Here is a 17759-nt window from a genome sequence, read left to right as displayed (position 1 = left end):
CTTTGCATTTGCTCTGTAAATAGCAAATTCAGTCCCGGGTAGGTATAGTCGGAGGCGCGAATTCAGTTGAGCTTAACCCCTTCTACCATGATGTAATTCCCTCTGGGACCGTTGAAGCCAAACATTGATATGGGATCTTACACATTGTTTGAGTTGTTAATTTGCCTTAACGCAGCGCAGCGAATCATTAACGGTCAACTATCTGACATCTGCTCATCAGTCGGTATCCCGCCTGCGTGGGACCCCCCCCCCCCCCCCCCGCAGGAGACACGCCCATCTGGCAGCATATGGCAGCAGAGCGGCACGACGACGACAAACGGTGCCGCCGCGGCGCGACACCTCCTCCAGCGCCGGTAAATCACCGCCGCCGCGCCCCGACCACTAATTGGCGCCGCGCCCGGCCTGAAAGCCGACGCCGACGATGTGCCGCCGGCGGTGGGCCGCGTCGCCGCCGGCGGAACGGTGGCGCCGGTGGCGACGGAGCGCGCGGCGCGGCGCCATATAGGGTCACGACCCGTCTACATACCCCGGTAATCGTCTGCCGTGCACTGAGCCGTCCCATAGCCAACGGTCCGCGGGGTGCACACTACACAAGCCCTGAAACGGTTCGTCGTTGAAGACATCGCGTTAGATGTAGGACCGTTTCATAAATGCTTGCTCCTTTCGTGCCATCAGACATTGAGATAAAAACAACAGATTCCTCGTCCTCTCATTTCTATTGTTTCAGTGTTCTAATTGCGTTGAGGCTGAAATATCGTCAACGGAAAGCGGATGAAGGTATGCCATGGGCTTTCACTATTAGACTCGTGACCGTCCCGGCAGCGGATGATTTTAGTAACCTGACCTGACGGGTGACGGTCATCAGAAACGTGCTAATCCGTGGAGAAAATGTAGATATGACGGATGGATCAATCACCTCAAAGTAATATATCCAAGCTATTTAGTTGTTGCAAGAAATTCGACATAAAAGACTGTGCGTTCCCTGTCTGGAGCTCAGAAACACGGCGTCAGCGGCAGTAGCTGCATGGGTCGAACTAACCCATGGACCCTCGGTCGGTACTCGGTCAGCAGCGACTGGTGTCCGTTTTTCGTCGGACGGGTGCCCACATCTTGCCGGTGTCCACTTCTATCCAGTGTCCGTCACTTTTCGGTGTTCGCTTCTGTCTGGTGCTGCCCTTTGTCCGCTGCTGTCCAATATGTTCACCGCTGTTCGGCAGTGTCCATTGCTGTCCACTGTCTGCTGTTGTCCGGTGTCCACTGCTGTCCTGCCGGTGATATTTGCTGTAGTCCGGTACCCGCCGTCCGTGTTGTCCGGATAGTATCTGCTATTGTCCAGCGGTGTCTATGGTTGTTCACTGCTGTCCGCTAAGATCCGGCGGTGGCTGTAATCATCCTCTAACTGAACCGTGCATGCAGTGACGAACTGCGACCATCTGGGAACAGAGTGGGACGGCGGTAGCTCTCAGACACACGCTGGGATTTACAACTCGACACGTCCTCTGGGCACGGACAGGCCGGTGATTTTCTCTCCCGACCGCAGTAGCGCAGCCGCTGCTGCACAGATGAATCGCATCAGTCTCCGCCGACGTAGGCGCTACTTGCCGAAATGGCCCATTATATTCCGGTGGGTACATGCACGGTGAGAAGCAAAGTGTGCATTGCAGAAAGTCATGCTAATTGCGGATGCTCTCGATTTGTACCGTCACCAGGTTATAAATAGGTTTCTGCTGTGACAAGCTGCAAATGTGATGCTCCAAGCCGTTTTGCAACGTGTAACGGTTTTATTATATTTCAAAATAATTCCGATGCATTATCTACTCTTATCAAAGTAAAAGTAAAAATATTGTTAAAGGTAGACTGCCACCTTTCGTCCTTTCCTTTCGACAGTCCCCTCCGTGGCCGAGTGGATTGAAGCGCCGGAATTCGACGCTTAGCCGGTAGTGAGAGCCCGGTTCAAGCCCCGGTGCGGGCGGCCACATTTATCTCCTACGTGTAATGGCGTGCGTGTCTGTGGCAGGGGCCGCACAGTAGCCAGGTAACGTGAGTGAGCGGAGGGGGCCGTGTCCAGTCGTGAGGGCACGTTAAACGTTCGGACAAAATTCTGCCATACAACTGGAATTGCGCGATCGGGTGGTGGGGTCAGGGTCAGCACAACAAGCTATGCTTAGTGCGGGCTCTGATTCCTCAAATCCACCCATTCAACCATTCGGACTAAATTTATAAAAAAAAACCTTTTTTCCACAAAACGGTTTTCACTAGAGCTGAGCCACCTATGTCCCAGACTGAAGTCGGTTTTCCGAAATTCGAACCCGTTTGCGAGAAATCGGAGACCAAAGTTCAGTTTGATGCCATTTTTTTAGTCCAAGAAAACCGACATCTCTACTGTTTATCGATAACTTTGAAACATGAATTTTCTTATCTTTTGGTAAATATATGTCAAAACTTTGATTGTTTCGAGATCAGAGAAGAATTTTGGAGTGTCAAAATAAAAGTTAAACTTATATATTCAGCAGTTCATTTTTTCCAAAAAAAAGTGTGGGAAATGGGGTTTAACATGGGCCAGACCCATTCCAAATCAGCCATGATTTTTAAATGTTTTACGAACTTAAATGCAAAATAAATTAAACATGGCCAATTTCTTATGAAATCATATATTAGTAAATCATAAAATACCTTACTTTTTCAAATAAAATGTAATAATCTTATGACCTTGAAGTCTAGTGATGTGTAAACATTGTCGCTAGACATTAACCGATTGATAATTGTATGATAATTGACAATTTTTTTCGCGATTCACGTGATGATACTTTGTCAGGTGAATTCTAAAATTTTGTTTTGTCCAGGCAATAAATCATAGGCCGATCTGAGAAAACTTTTTGAAGGTGGCAGTCTTCCTTTAAGACTTAAATTAACTGTTTGTGGTTGAAATGAGCATGGAACCTATATACCTAGTCATAAAAATAGAGCAGCTACTGGTAAAGACTAAAATATCGAATGAAAGCCAAAGACTGCTCTTATTTTGACGACATGACGACATTCTATCACAAGGTTGAAACGTCAACATGACCACTGGCCAGCGGTGAGCATAAATGGCTACGTTTCCATGACACAAGGCAAGCCGATTTTGTAAAATGGATTTGCTCGATCATAGCATTTAGGCGACATTTAAAAATGTAAATATAGGATTAGGTCCTAGCTAAAGCCATATATACGTTCGATTTTTGCATAAGTTGAATAGCATCCGAAAAATGCACGTGAAATTTCTCTAAATAGATTTATATACGTGTCATGAAAACGTAGTGAACAAGTGGGCGTAAAACATATCTGCTGCTATATGCTGTGCCCAGCACGAGAGGGACATTGCTTCTTACTTCTATAATCACCACTCACGTGTTGCGAAATTGTGTGCCACTCACTGTATGACTGTACTTACTATTCCCGAAATGCGATGCCGTAGAGATATCTTCGCAAGTAGCTGAACAGAAGTGGAAGGAGTAGAGCAATAGCGAACGTAGCGCAGATCACCCGCATATCCAAATCCACACTTATTTCCACAGTGGTAGTTAGTATTTTCATTGTTGAAGAGTAAATTTTCATTTCTGATATTGCATTGTGATGAGAACAACCGTCAACCAGCCTTCCTGTCTGCATTAAGTTATCATTTTGGGAATTCGTAAAAATGCCGGGTTATAAAAGGCCGATTGAATAAATACCTATGTGTGCAAAATTTTTGAACATGGCTAAAGAGAGCAGACTAAAAATTTGCTGACAAGTGATTTACGTCAATGATAAGGTCTATGCTGCTTCAAATGTGTGTCGAAAAATACTTGAAATAATCGTGCTTTGATTCCTGGGAGGCTTGTGAACTGCTGTGAATGTGAAATGTGAGGTAGAAACGGTAATTTCGTGAGTAGGTATTAATTATTGCTATAATGAAACTCAATATCATATCATATATCATAGGCGGCGGAACGGGGAGGGCACCGGGGCACCGTACCCCCCTTTGATTTTGGCATTTTAACATTAGCCCTATGGGCGTTGCATGGTAAGAATGGGACCAAAAGTCGGCAATGCCCCCCCCCCCCTTAACCCTCGCCCTGGCAGGGAATTTTTCATAACACGGCCTGGCAGGGGGGTCGATGCGACCCCCCCCCCCCCCTCGCGATTGGCTCCTATGGCACCTAGAAACACCAAATTTGGTAGGTAGGTGGGCCCCCTGGAGTTCTCGCCCCTGTGCAAATTTGGATGCTCTAGGTCAATATTTAGCGGGGTTTGGGGGGGTATAAGTTTAAAAACAGGTCAAAAGTTTTTCGCTTATACCTTTTGATCTAATTAAGATAGAGCAAAAATAAAAGCACCAGTGAACTCAGCACGTCAAGGCGCGTCGAATGATATACTTTTTAGCTTGCTTAATTTTTAGCTTGCTAATTTTTAAGTAAACTTTCATTACTTAATTAAGTTCAAGTCAACCAACTTGCATCATATCGCATATCATTCGATTCGGCTGATCACCAGGAACACAACGACACCATTTTTTAAGCTCTAGCGTCACTATGTGCCAAGTTATTGGCAAAAACGTCATTTGACCTCAGTTGACCTCATTTGACCTGACCCATGGATAAGTACCCCAAACAAAGAAGCACCAAGTGACCTGCTGTTAAAGGAAAAGGGTCACCTTTAACATGGGGTTTGAATCTGAGATGGCCATCTTGTAGCCCGTGTCCGAAAACCCCGAGAGTGTCCCACCTTACGGCCGATTTCGACCTCCATTTGTAGGTATCGGCAATTTTAAAAGAAAATATGCCAGGAATGCGTCCTTATCCCAGGAATGCGTTCTTATCCTGTAATACAGCCACCCGCGGGCGCGGCGAGGCTTTGGTTTTTAGCCAATCAGCTCCAATCAGCTCAGTCTAATCTGACACAAGCCGACGAGACTGTCTTCTGAAGGCTGATTGGCTTGAGTGTGATGTCATCGCTATGACATCATACAGAAGGTGCGGTAGAGTACAAACATAGTACCAACTAGGGTGACCCGCGTGCTCCGCAACGCGAAAAGGGGTATTTTCGATCGGTGGGTGTTTGGCTGTTCTTGTGTCGGTTGGGTTATATATCCATTTCGGTCGATTGCTTTTTGACGGCTAAACGTTTTGGTTTGGAAAAAATATCCACCGCATCGAGGTTCCCGTGTCTGATAAGCATGCTTTCCACTTCAGAATCTGTCAAATGTGTTTTATAATTGAGGTGCGTAGTTTTATGACAAATGAAAGGCGTAGATAATTTTCGCTAAAAATGGATTTGCAGAGGTTTGAAACATTTATATTTTTAAGAATACCGTTGCTTGTCATGCAAACGTGATAATTGGATCTTGAAGGAAATTGAATAGTGTTTCTAATGATAGCATTTTCAATTGTCAACCGTATCAGGTTAACCCGCGCCCCACTGGGGGGGGGGGCTATTTATAGCCCCCCCTCCCGTTTTTCTGCAATAACTTCCAAACCGCTTGACGTATCGACGCCAAACTTTCAGTACCTTCGGCTGCATCAATTTGACACCTTGTATCAAAATTTGAACTTCGTACCTACCATAGGTCGCCCAGAAATGACGTCAGAGTGACGTCATGTTCGGCCGATTTCGACGCAAAACATTGAACCACGGCAATCGCTCCCAAGAGCTCAGTTTTTAAGCTAGATCCAATTTCTTTGCATGAGAGGACTCAGAATAGACTGCACTATCAAACTGCTATCTCGGATTTTCGAAATTTTGAAAATTTCGAAAATTTTATATAATAAAACTCAAAATTTATATTTTTACATTTTTTCAGAAATTTTTTGACTTTTCGAAAAGACCGGAATATATGTGATAGAACGCATTATTATGACTAACTCTAGCAAGTTTTAGCTAAAAATCTTCAAAAATGGCCAAGTTATACGCATTATTGCAAAAAAATTAACGATTATTAATTCTTCAAATCAATTTTTCAGCATGAATTTGACATCGTACGCCAATATAAATAGCACCATCGTGTTCCTGAGCTCAAACTGCATCCAATAGACACCTTTTTGTTGAAAATTTTCAACTTCAAAATTTGACCTTTTTTGACCTGAAAGTGACCTGACCTGAGCTAAATTTGACTCAAAATGACCTCGAATGACACAAACGACATCAAATTCGAAATCTCTGACCTAAATGAGCCATAAAACATGTGTCACGTGACCGATGGATGATATAATATTTTCGTGACCTGTGATGACCTGACCTTGACCTGAAAATCAAAGTACAAGTTTGGTACCCTCAGAGTATCTAGAGCATCTGTTCACGAGTGTGTGAACCCAAAATGAGCCTGATCTGACTTGTAAGACGGCGGCCAGAGCCCAAAACGTGAAGAAGCGAAAATGCTAATAATTTTTACTTTGACCTGACCTGTGACGTCATCGGTGACCTCGACGTCAATGAAATTAGGTTTCGTTCGACAGTTTTTCCGGGGCTATCAGACGCCGTTTGAATTTTGACGATCGGCCCAGTAGTTTCGGAGTTAGGAGGGGGGGGGCTATGAATAGCCCCCCCCCCCCCCCCCCCCCAGTAGGGCGTGTTATACGCAGACCCCAGTGGGGCGCGGGTTAAGCAGCAAACCCCGTGTAATTATTTAGTGGCACATTATGGACAAATACCATTTTCTCCAGCGATTTGTTCCTCCTTGTTTTTGATCAATTAGCTTTTCACAATTTTTCCATGAGAGACGGTACATTTCGCTTGCCTATAGGCATTGTTTTAACTCTTTCAGTCCGACGGCCACGTAAAAATAAAATAAAATCCAAAATCCATTTAAAACGGCACTTTTTGAAATGAAATTGCCCTCACCTGTGCACGTGGTGCGTGCCATCCCCTGCACCGCACACCATTCGATAGCCCGTTCGATTCTCTACACGATGCTGTTTTCCCCGTGACGATCGGGCGCACGGTTACCGAGATATTGCACGGGGACCGGACCCGTGTCGGGCAAATTTAGCCATTTTTGCCCGATTTTGCAAGCCGATTTATACATGTAAAGTCTATGACGCGAATTTGCACTTTTTGGGCACGCGCCACGCGCTCGCTATCGATCCGATCGAGCCGAGACCCCCCAAAGTCACGTTGTCCATCCTTGATCTATAAGTAGTGCGAATTTCAGCGCGCTGGGTGCAACGGTCTGACCTGTAACCCGCGCTACGTAGCGCACCATGTCGCGACCTCGGTAACAGACAGAAACTACGTCACCACAAATAGTAATATAGATATGTTAAATAGTTCGACATACTTTTTTGCGAATTATGCACTTCTGGCACCAGATTTAAAAAGAACATGAAAAATAATAATGTCAAAATGAAAAGCAACGATATCTTCATATTTCACGAAGGTGGCACTTTTCCTTTAAGTAATGTGGTTTCAAAGCACAAAAGTGATAGAACGAAGCGGATATCTCCAGTATTTTCAGAATTTAGTATTTTCCCATAGGCTCAACATTACGACGTAATGACCTCTGACTGACCTCAGGTCAGTGACCTCAAAAAACCCGAACTATATGTTATACAACTCGGTGAACTTAGCACATCCTGAAAGTTTGAAGGAAATCAGTCCAAAACTGTGAGTTGGACAGGTGCAAAAAGAAAATTGAAATTTGACAATGACCTTGTACCGGTTTTTCTGACCTGGTGACCTGACCCAAGGTCACCCGGACCTGAAATTTTCAGGTCATATGTAAAAAGGTTGCCCCATAGGCTGTGCCAAATTTGGCGGCGCCGTTTTTACGCTATCTTCGAAAAACCTTAGGGGGGGTCGCATCGACCCCCCCCTGCCAGGGCGAGGGTTAATTGAAGGTGTTCCGCCGCTACTGACATAAGATTTCGTATCATCATAAGTATCTTTTGATTATCCTTAACGATGTAACACTAACAAACCATAGATTCCGAGTGTATATGTTACAGGGAGTATGAGAAATCAGTTAGTTTGCAAACTACCTAGGGAGTTTGCAAACTCCCTGAACGATCAGGTAGTTTGCAAACTCCCTAGGTAGTTTGCAAAGTACCTGGTCGAACAGGTAGTTTGCAAACTCCCTAGGGTTGTTGCAAACTACCTAGGTAAAATGCGAAAACGACGAAACAACAGCCATATACGAGTACCTACATATGTAGATAAGACTCGATGAATTGGTTCAGAGCTCAGAATGAGGCTTGGCAGCAATGGTGCATATAAACGAGACAATGTGGTGTTTCGATGACGCTCTTTCGCAGCTTACTATTTATTTTGTCTTGCTCGCAAATATCACCTTACAGATTAATGTCTGCATTTTTTCTTGTAGTCGACAGCATGTTACGTTGCCATCCACCGCCTTTCCTTGGACGTCAGCGGCCTGTCCTCCACCGGTCTGGCGTCCATCAGAAAGCGGATGACGTTGCCATGTTCGGCGTCTTCCACGACTCGAGTTATTGCCGCTCAACGCTTCCTCCCACTCCCGGAACCTCTGATCGAACAGTTCGCGAGACATCCCCTTAGAACCACAGAGCAACCACAGAGCAGAAATTGCGATCACTATGCTGCCTCTCCGCCCTCCGCTCAGCACTGATGAGTGATGACCCGCGTGCACTGAGCACCATCCACCAGCCGTGACCCGACAGCGCCTTTCATCCGTATCCCGCAGGCACACACTGACCTGACCTGTCAAGCTCAGGGCAGTCGACTGCTGGCTACCAGGATCGGGTGGAAGCGGGGTGTTGGGTTGACTAAAGATAACATCCTGATTTCTAGCCCGCGCCCCGTATCTTCAAAGCTGTAGGTCTGACAGCTCTTCTCGCGAAGCTCTTTTTTCGGTCGAAAATGGCAGGACATTACGTCACTCTGACGTCATTTGTGGCCAACCTATCATAGCCTCTGTAAAATTTTGGCCAAAATGTGTAAAATTGATGCCCGGAGAAGTCCTGAATGTTTGGTGGCGTTAGCTGCAGCCGTTCAGGAGATATTGACGGAAAAGGGACAGGGGGTCCGTTTCGGCCCCGCTCCCCCCCCCCCCCTACGGGACGCGGGCTAGAAATCAGGATGTCATCTTTACTCAACCCAACCCCCCCGCTTCCACCCGATCCTGGTAGCCAGCAGTCGACTGCCCTGAGCTTGACAGGTCAGGTCAGTGTGTGCCTGCGGGATACGGATGAAAGGCGCTGTCTCGTCACGGCTGGTGGACGGTGCTCCTAGTGCAGGCGGGTCATCAATGCTGAGCAGAGTGTGAAGAGGCAGCATAGTGATCGCAATTTCTGTTCTGTGGTTGCTCTGTGGTTCTGTGGGGATGTCTAGCGAACTGTTCGATCAGAGGTTCCGGGAGTGGGAGGAAGCGTTGAGCGGCAATAATTCTCGAGTCGTGGAAGACGCCCAGTGGCGGTCGCAGGGGGGGGGGGGCATCAGGGCCATGGCCTCCCCAAAGTCAAATCAGGGGGGGGGCATCATATCATTTGGCCCCCCCCCCCCCAAACAACCGATGGGCCCCCATGGCCGTATGGGGCCCTGGCCCGTATTCGATTGTCACGAGGCTCGAGAAACCCACGCCAGCTATTAACAGCTCCCAAACCAGTCTTTGAGGGTCCTACACTGACGTCGGAGGGCCCTTCAGTGGCGGTCAAGCGTCCACATTGACCGCTGAGGACCCAAATTGACCTCTGAGGGCCCTCCACTGGCCTTTGAGGGCCCCTAAACCGGTCTCAGGGGCCCAACCGGCGTCTGAGAGCCTCATTCCGGCCTCTGATGGCCTCGTTTCTGTCTCTCGAGTCCCAAGACCAGCCTCTAAGTGTCTCTGAGGGCCCCGCACTGGATTCTGAAGACCCGATGTTGGTCTCTAAGAGTCCGCATCGGCCTCTGGGGGCCCATCTTGGCCTTTGAGGGCCCACCGCTGGTCTCTGGGGTCCAATGCCGGCCCTTGCCGGCCTTTTAGGGTCCAAAACTGACCTCTAAGGGCCCATGCTGGCCTGTAAGGACCCACATTAGCCTCTGAGGCCCCCCGCACTGGATTCTGAAGACCCAATGCCGGCCGCTCAGGGCCCGCATCGGCGTCTGAGGGCCCACCTTGGCCTTTGAGGGCCCTCCGCTGGCCTTTGGGGTCCAACGCCGGCCCATGCCAGTCTTTTAGGGCCCCACACTGACCTCTGAGGGCTCCATGCTGGCCTGTAAGGACACACATTAGCCTCTATGGGCCCCGCACTGAATTCTGAAGACCCGATGCCGGCCTCTAAGGGCCAGCATCGGCCTCTGAGGGCCCATCTTGACTTTTGAGGGCCCTCTACTGGCCTCTGGGGCATAACGCCGGCAAATGCCAGTCTTTTAGGGTCCCATTCTGACCTTTGAGGGCCCCATGCTGGCCTGTAAGGGCCCACATTAGCCTCTGAGGGCCCCCGCACTGGATTCTGAAGACCCGATGCCGGCCTCTAAGGGTCAGCATCGGCTTCTGAGGACCCATCTTGGCCTTTGAGGGCCTTCTGTTGGCCTCTGGGGTCCAACGCCGGCCCATGCCGGTCTTTTAGGGCCACACACTGACCTCTGACAGCTCGTGCTGGCCTGTAAGTACCCACCTTAGCCTCTGAGGACCCCGCACGAGCTTCTAAAGACCCGATGCCGGTCTGTAAGGGCCCGCATCGGCCTCTGAGGGCCCATCTTGGCCTTTAAGGGCCCTCTACTGGCCTCTGGGGTCCAACGCCGGCCCATGTCGGTCTTTTAGGGCACCACGCTAACCTCTGAGGGCTCCATGCTGGCCTGTAAGGACCCACATTTGCCTCTGAGTGCCCAATTCGGTCTCTGATGGTCTCAAACTGCCTTTTGCAGGCCCTGTACTGGTCTCTGAGGGCCCTAAACTGGCCCCTAAGGGCCCAAACCAGCCTAGGTCCCACACCGGCCTCTGATGGTCCCATTTCTGTCTCTGGGACCCAAACTGACCCTTATGTGCCTCTGAGGGCCCCGTACTGGCTTCTGAAGGATCGATGCCGGCTTCTGAGGACCCATAACGGTCTTTAAGTGTCTCATGCCGACACCTCAGGCCCCACACTAGCCTCTGAGGGGCCCCAAACTGGCCGCCTATGAGGTCTCTACACCGGCCACTGATGGTCGTATTATGTTCTCTGGGGGGCTCAAGCCTTACCTTCGGGGGTCACGCACTTGCCTCTGAAGGCCCACATCAGCCTCTGGGGTCCTACCTGGGGCCTTTGAGACCCTTCGCTGACCCTTGGGTCCAACGCCGGCCTCTGGGGGGTCTGACACCGTACTCTAAGGGCCCCATTGCAGCCTCTAGGCGATAGGTATCGCCTAAGAGCTATCGATGGGCCCATAAGTGTAGGAACCATGGGTGCAGTGGGCGCAGTTGCACCAAACACAATTCTGCAGTGGGTGCAGACAATGTATTCTGCATCCACAATAATCTAGAACAAAACCCCCTTTTCTCAGCAACACTACTTTCCATGCAGCACGACAAATTTAGGATATTTTGCCCACTATCCATCTTTCGAAGCATTTGATACTGTAATGGTCTTCAAAACTTACATTTGTGCCCAGTAAAAAAAGAGAGAAGATGAAACGGAACACATGTGATTGAACAGTGAACAGATACCGAGGACCTACTGTCAAAAGTTTTAGCACGATGATCTTAGAAAATAGCAAAGTTAGCCGCCTATGCCGCCTTTACTTTTGCGGTAGTCCATTCACAGTTGCGTGAATTATAGACAATATCAATAATTCAAAATGCACTTATCGGTACCTTTTCGACATTGTACACCCTCAAAGCTCGCAATGAGCCTCCGCTCGGGTGCCGCTCCCTACCCCCCCCCCCCCGCTTCACCGGTCATGGCCTGGATTTCTGTACCCGTGCACTACGCCCGTGGGCCCCTTTGAGCTAGCACCGGGCCCCCCGGGTCAGCGCAGGGGCCCCTTTGCCAAGTTGCCCCCCCCCCCCAAACTCCAAGTCTGCGACCGCCCCTGAAGACGCCGAGCATGGCGACGTCATCCGCTTTCTGATGGACGCCAGACCGGTGGAGGAGAGGCCGCTGACGTCCAAGGAAAGGCGGTGGATGGCAACGTGACATGTTGTCAACTACAAGAAAAAGGGCAGATATTAATCTGTAAGGTGATATTTGCGAGCAAGACAAAATAAATAGTAAGCTGCGAAAGAGCGTCATCAAAACACCACATCGTCTCGTTATGCACCATTGCTGCCAAGCTTCATTACTGAGCTCTGAACCAATTTATCGCGTCTTCTACAAATGTACTCGTATATGGCTGTTGTTTCGTCGTTTTCGTATTTTACCTAGGTAGTTTGCAACAACCCTAGGGAGTTTGCAAACTAACTAGGGACTTTGCAAACTACCTAGGGAGTTTGCAAACTACCTGTTCGACCAGGTACTTTGCAAACTACCTAGGGAGTTTGCAAACTAGCTGATCGTTCAGGGAGTTTGCAAACTCCCTAGGTAGTTTGCAAACTAACTGATTTCTCATACTCCCTGTAACATATATAAAGCTGATGAAATTACACTATTTGGCTATTTCTGTGCTCTGCCTGCGGTTACTTGAAGTAAACGGGTTAAAAAAAAAGACGGCTTGGACAGTTATTCACTTCTATTGTTTGGAAAAGTGCCCGTTGTTATCATATTCAGCTCTGCATTTTTCAATAAATGTTTCTTACTTTACCTAACAGAGTTCCAGGCCAGCTCAAATGGGGAGCTGGGACTGGTTGCCGATGTGCTGGGGCCGATGGGCTACCCATTGGTTTGACGTGAAGGATGTGCCAGCTGCGGGGGTGGGACCAATTTTACCCAGCTAATCCGAGACCTAGCTGCCTAGCCGATAGCAGCTGCCTGTCCGGGATGAGCTACCTATCCGAGACGAGTAACCTAGCTGAGACCAGCTGCAGGCCGGGACCAGTTATCTATAGCTGGGACCAGCTAGCCGGTATGGTGGGACAGGCCGTCCAGCCGCTCAAACGGACACCACGGAGGAGCAAGCTGCTGCCATGCCAAAGCTTTCTTCTCCAGACGTTTAGGTAGGGTGGCTGTCCGCCTGAAACAGTGAAGTGTGATAAGGAAGATAAGTCCTGATACTGGAGTCATGACTTATGAATGAGATTAAAAAGGACGGGTGATCGACCACCGATTGAAGTGACTGAAGGCTGGAAGACATGTACTGCACCAGCATTATCCCATGCCTGGCGCCTCTTATATCGCTGCTTTCTGCTACATCTCTTACCTGCGTGAACTATGACATCAAAGAAGATCTGTTGTTACCGACGTGTCCGATCCCGACCCCGCACTGCGGTAGTCACTCTCGACAGCGGCTCTCCTGCCATCTAACGTCAGACAACAGCACTAACGCTTGTCGGCTGTGAGCCGTCACCGATAGCGGCGCTAGCAGCGCTGCAGCCGTCATCACGGAGTGGTCTGAGCCCGGTCTGCCCGTTTAGAAGATCTTCTAAATTTGGTAGGGCACTGATGGATCCAGGGAAGGGGGCATTTTGAGCATAATCCCCACGTCCCCTCCCACAGCTCCAAAATTGACGAAGCTTCACATAAAATAATTAGGTACCTTAACCTAACTACGCGAGGTTCAGGTATTCGGGGGGAAAAGTTTATTTGAACCTAAGCCCTTGCGGTTACGTAGGTGCTGGCGTTTTTTTCTACAGCCAGTTGCATATAAGTGTTTTACGTCTAAAATGTAGGTGCATATAACAACTCGGCTCCCGATCGAGCTAGAGCTTCGAGGAAAAAACGAGCGTGTCGTCCTAAGCTATTGGTCGACCTGCACGTCAGGTCAGTGACACAAATGTCACAGAATTCGGAGCCTGCAAGAACTTCTTGTAGAGGCTTTCGGGATCTTGATCTCCAATTTTGCATTTGTGCCGATCATTGATGCCCTATTTCAACATGTGGGGTAGGTCGGGACAGGTCAGGTCAAGCCAACCATGGAAGGCGTCCAGGAGGATGTCCATCGTAGGTGTCAACCACCACTGAAGCTTTGCAGCATGTTGTATTGGCATTTGGCGCAAAACTAGTTCACAACTGTTAACCCGCGCCATGCTTGACACACCTATTCATATATCATTGCTGCACATGCTGTGAAAATTTCAGACTCGGATCGTTTAAGGTTAGGTCACCAGGTCACGTCAAGTTACCTATCTCACAAAAAGTTCCAATGCTCGCTATAGCTGCACCGGCTGAACAATCGCTTTGAAACTTTCAGCGATTGATAACAGACGCAGTATGCATAATGAACGTATCGGAATTTCCATACATGTGACCTAAAGTCAGGTCAATTTTGCGACCTCTATTTTAACCCACGCCCCACTGGGGGGGGGCTATTCATAGCCCCCCTCCCATTTTTCTGCAATAACTTCCAAACCGCTTGACCTATCAACGCCAAACTTTCAGTACCTTCGGATGCATCAATTTGACACCTTGTGTCAAAATTTGAACTTCGTAGCTACCATAGGTCGGCCGGAAATGACGTCAGAGTGATGTCATGTTCGGCCGATTTCGACGCAAAAATTGAACCACGGCAATCGCTCTCAAGAGCTCAGTCTTTAAGCTAGATCCAATTTCTTTGCATGAAAGGACTCAGAATTGACTACGCTATCAAACTGCTTTCTCGGATTTTCGAAATTTTGAAAATTTTGAAAATTTTATATAATAAAATAAATTTAATTTTTTATATTTTTTTCAAAAATGTTTTGACTTTTCGAAAAAACGGAATATATGAGACAGAACGCATGCTTATGACTAACTCTAGCAAGTATTAGCTAAATATCTTCAAAAATGGCCAAGTTATAGGGTAGAGTGGGGCAAAGCGCCCACCCTAACTTTCCAGCCCCAGTATCTCTTTATCTTACAAATTTGAAAGACAACTAGGTAGCTGATCTGGTAGCTCATTACCTTGGCTTTCTTCGAATAACACATCAGAAACAAGTGGCATGCATGGTTTTTGAGATATGCCATCCGAATTGAGAGGACTACAAATCGGGCGTTTTGCCCCACCCATGGGGCATAACGCTCATATGAGTGGGGCATAACGCCCAGTCCTGAACGTTTCATTACACGCTCGGTACTCTGACAAAAGAATGCAGTATTTATCCATTCTCATTTCGTTTGACTTTAAATCAATAGATTACACCACCAAACACATCTTGAACACTGTTGTTACCACCCCACTCCTCATTCAGTCAACGGGCTGTCACCGCCTTAAAGAGCGGAGATTAGTTCGTGCGAATAAATTGTTCCAGGCGATACTAACCAGTATATTGCATATTTCATAAGAATCCTGAGCAGTAGAAACGTATCCCGACACTCACTTTCAGCCAAAAATGTTCGCAAATACCCGTACTGTATAACTCCCATTAGGGGTAAAACGCCCATGATGGGCGTTTTGTCCCACACCAAAGTGGGCGTATTACCCCAACAGCACATTCAAAACGAAGTCCACCAAAATTAAGCGTGTGACGATTGTGTTGCAAACCAGTAAATGCTCAAAACGTAGCTTAAATCCGCAGGTTCTGCGTAGCTAAATTTCATTGCCTACTTTAATCTCTGTCAGACAAAGTTTTAGTAGTATGAAAACATGTAATATCTAAAAATTGTCTGAAATAAACTAATCTTTATCTTACGTCCAGAACAACCCACTTGTAGATCCGAAAAAGGGGGCAAAAGTAGATTCCTGCTCGTTCTTGAAAATGGCTATCGAGAATTCTTCGAAAAGTCGAGCACTTCATAAAAAAGAGGGGTGGGCGTTTGACCCGCCCTGGGCCCTTTGCCCCACTCTACCCTACGCATTATTGCAAAAAAAACACAATTATTAATTTTTCAAATCAATTTTCAGTACGTATTTGACATTGTACACCAATATAAATAGCACCATCGTGTTCCTGAGCTCCAACTGCATCCAAAAGACACCTTTTTTGTTGAAAATTTTCAACTTCAAAGTTCAAAATTTGACCTTTTTTGACCTGAACGTGACCTGAACTAAGCTAAATTCGACTCAAAATGACCTCGAATGACACAGACGACATCAAATTCGAAATATATGGCCTAAATGGACCATAAAACATGTGTCACGTGACCGATGCATGATATAATATTTCCGTGACCTGTGATGACCTGACCCTGACCTGAAAATCAAAGTACCTACAAGTTTGGTACCCTCAGGGTATCTAGAGCACCCGTTCACGAGTGTGTAAACCAAAAATGAGCCTGATCTGACTAGTAAGACGGTGGCCAGAGCCCAAAATGTGAACAAGCCAAAATGCTAATAATTTTTACTTTGACCTGACCTGTGACGTCATCGGTGACTTCGAGGTCAATGAAATTAGGTTCGCGCTCGACAGTTTTTCCGGGGCTATCAGACCCCGTTTGAATTTTGACGATCGGCACAGTAGTTTCGGAGTTAGGAGGGGGGGCTATGAAGAGCCCCCTCCCCCCCCCCCCCCCCAGTAGGGCGTGTTATACGCAGACCCCAGTGGGGCGCGGGTTAAGTTAATGGAAGAAAATTGAAATGCGCCTCTTTTGGAGGAAGGTCGTTCTAAACACTTTAACATCGGTATATGGGTAAACATGACACAACGAATAGGCAAATTGCACATGTGACCCTTCTTTGTGCCCCTGAGGTCATCTCAGGTAATGAAAGGTCCCGGCAGCTGTTTGACAATAACTTTTGATAGAGACATGCTAATGCGGTGAAAACACCTTGCAGAGGTGTTCAGCTCGACGACACAAACCAACTGATATGCAACATGAGCTTTTGTGGTCAGGTCAGGACCTTGACCTGAGGTCAAATTTTCAAAATGACCTTTCAAAGTTAAGCTATAGTTTACTCGACGTGTCTCGACGCGAGAGGAACACGATGCTGGCAAAATTAATGTTGTGACTATCTTGAGGAAGTAATTCTTACAACAACAACAAAAAACATTGTTCGTAACAACGGATTTTTTTTTTAGTTCTTGCCCTCTGCTGGCTAAACCGTTGGCCTGAGGTCTTATCTGAGGACACAACCCAGAAAGATCGTTAAATGGGCTAGCAAGTGCGCTTTTCCGCGGCGCTGTAGCTCTTTGGTTACCGAGTTATGCGCCGTTTTTTTAAGTTGTTGACATAGGCAAAATTTGACCTTTGATGACCTATAGCGACCTGACCTTTGACTCGACCTAAGAAATGACGGAAGTATTTTATTCATTATTTTTGTGTCGCTCTTTCGAATTCCGCTTACCGCGTATCGCTACGTGGCCCAGGAGCCGAGTTAGATTTAGACAGGAGAGGGGCGTGAAAACACCCTACCCCTGACTCTGACTCACTGACTCTGACTCTGACTCACTAAACGACTCTGACTCACTAGGAGTTATATGTCTAAGATATGAGTTGAAGCCAGTGTTGTTAAAAATGTACAGTTAAACTCAAATATTATATTAAAATTATGCTTGAATGGCATCCACATGGCGAAAATGTCAGCAATGTTGTGAGCTCCAATAATTGAGGTGTTACCGCGCTCGTCCTGGCCTGTCGGGCCGGTCGGTGTGACACGCCGGTCGGCCACTCCATCAGAGCTGGGGCGCCGGCCCTGACCCGTCTGTCACCTCACCCGGCGCCGCCCGATCGCCGCCGGCCGCAGCTGCCGAGGGACGGCGCGCCAGCTATGCGCCGCGCCGCAGCGCACCACCGCGAAATGTGCCGGCCGCGCGTCATTAGCCGCGACCATATCGGCCGGCCGCGACTCGACACGGACCGACA

General features: G+C 47.9%; 1 long non-coding RNA gene across 1 annotated transcript; it reads right to left on the bottom strand.

Moving 5' to 3' along the window:
* Positions 1–697: 697 nt before the first annotated feature.
* On the bottom strand, positions 698–3810 carry LOC122388428. Its single transcript, XR_006257789.1, has 2 exons — positions 3434–3810; positions 698–1433 (listed from the first exon to the last, which is right to left on the bottom strand). It is a non-coding gene; the product is annotated as an uncharacterized LOC122388428 (long non-coding RNA).
* Between the last annotated feature and the right edge of the window lie 13949 nt (positions 3811–17759).

This window comes from Amphibalanus amphitrite, unplaced genomic scaffold, assembly GCF_019059575.1.
Source record: "Amphibalanus amphitrite isolate SeventyFive unplaced genomic scaffold, NRLGWU_Aamphi_draft 000018F_arrow, whole genome shotgun sequence".
Lineage (NCBI taxonomy): Eukaryota > Metazoa > Arthropoda > Thecostraca > Balanomorpha > Balanidae > Amphibalanus > Amphibalanus amphitrite.
Note: the sequence above shows the minus strand (reverse complement) of the source record. Positions and strands in the feature narration are given on the sequence as shown.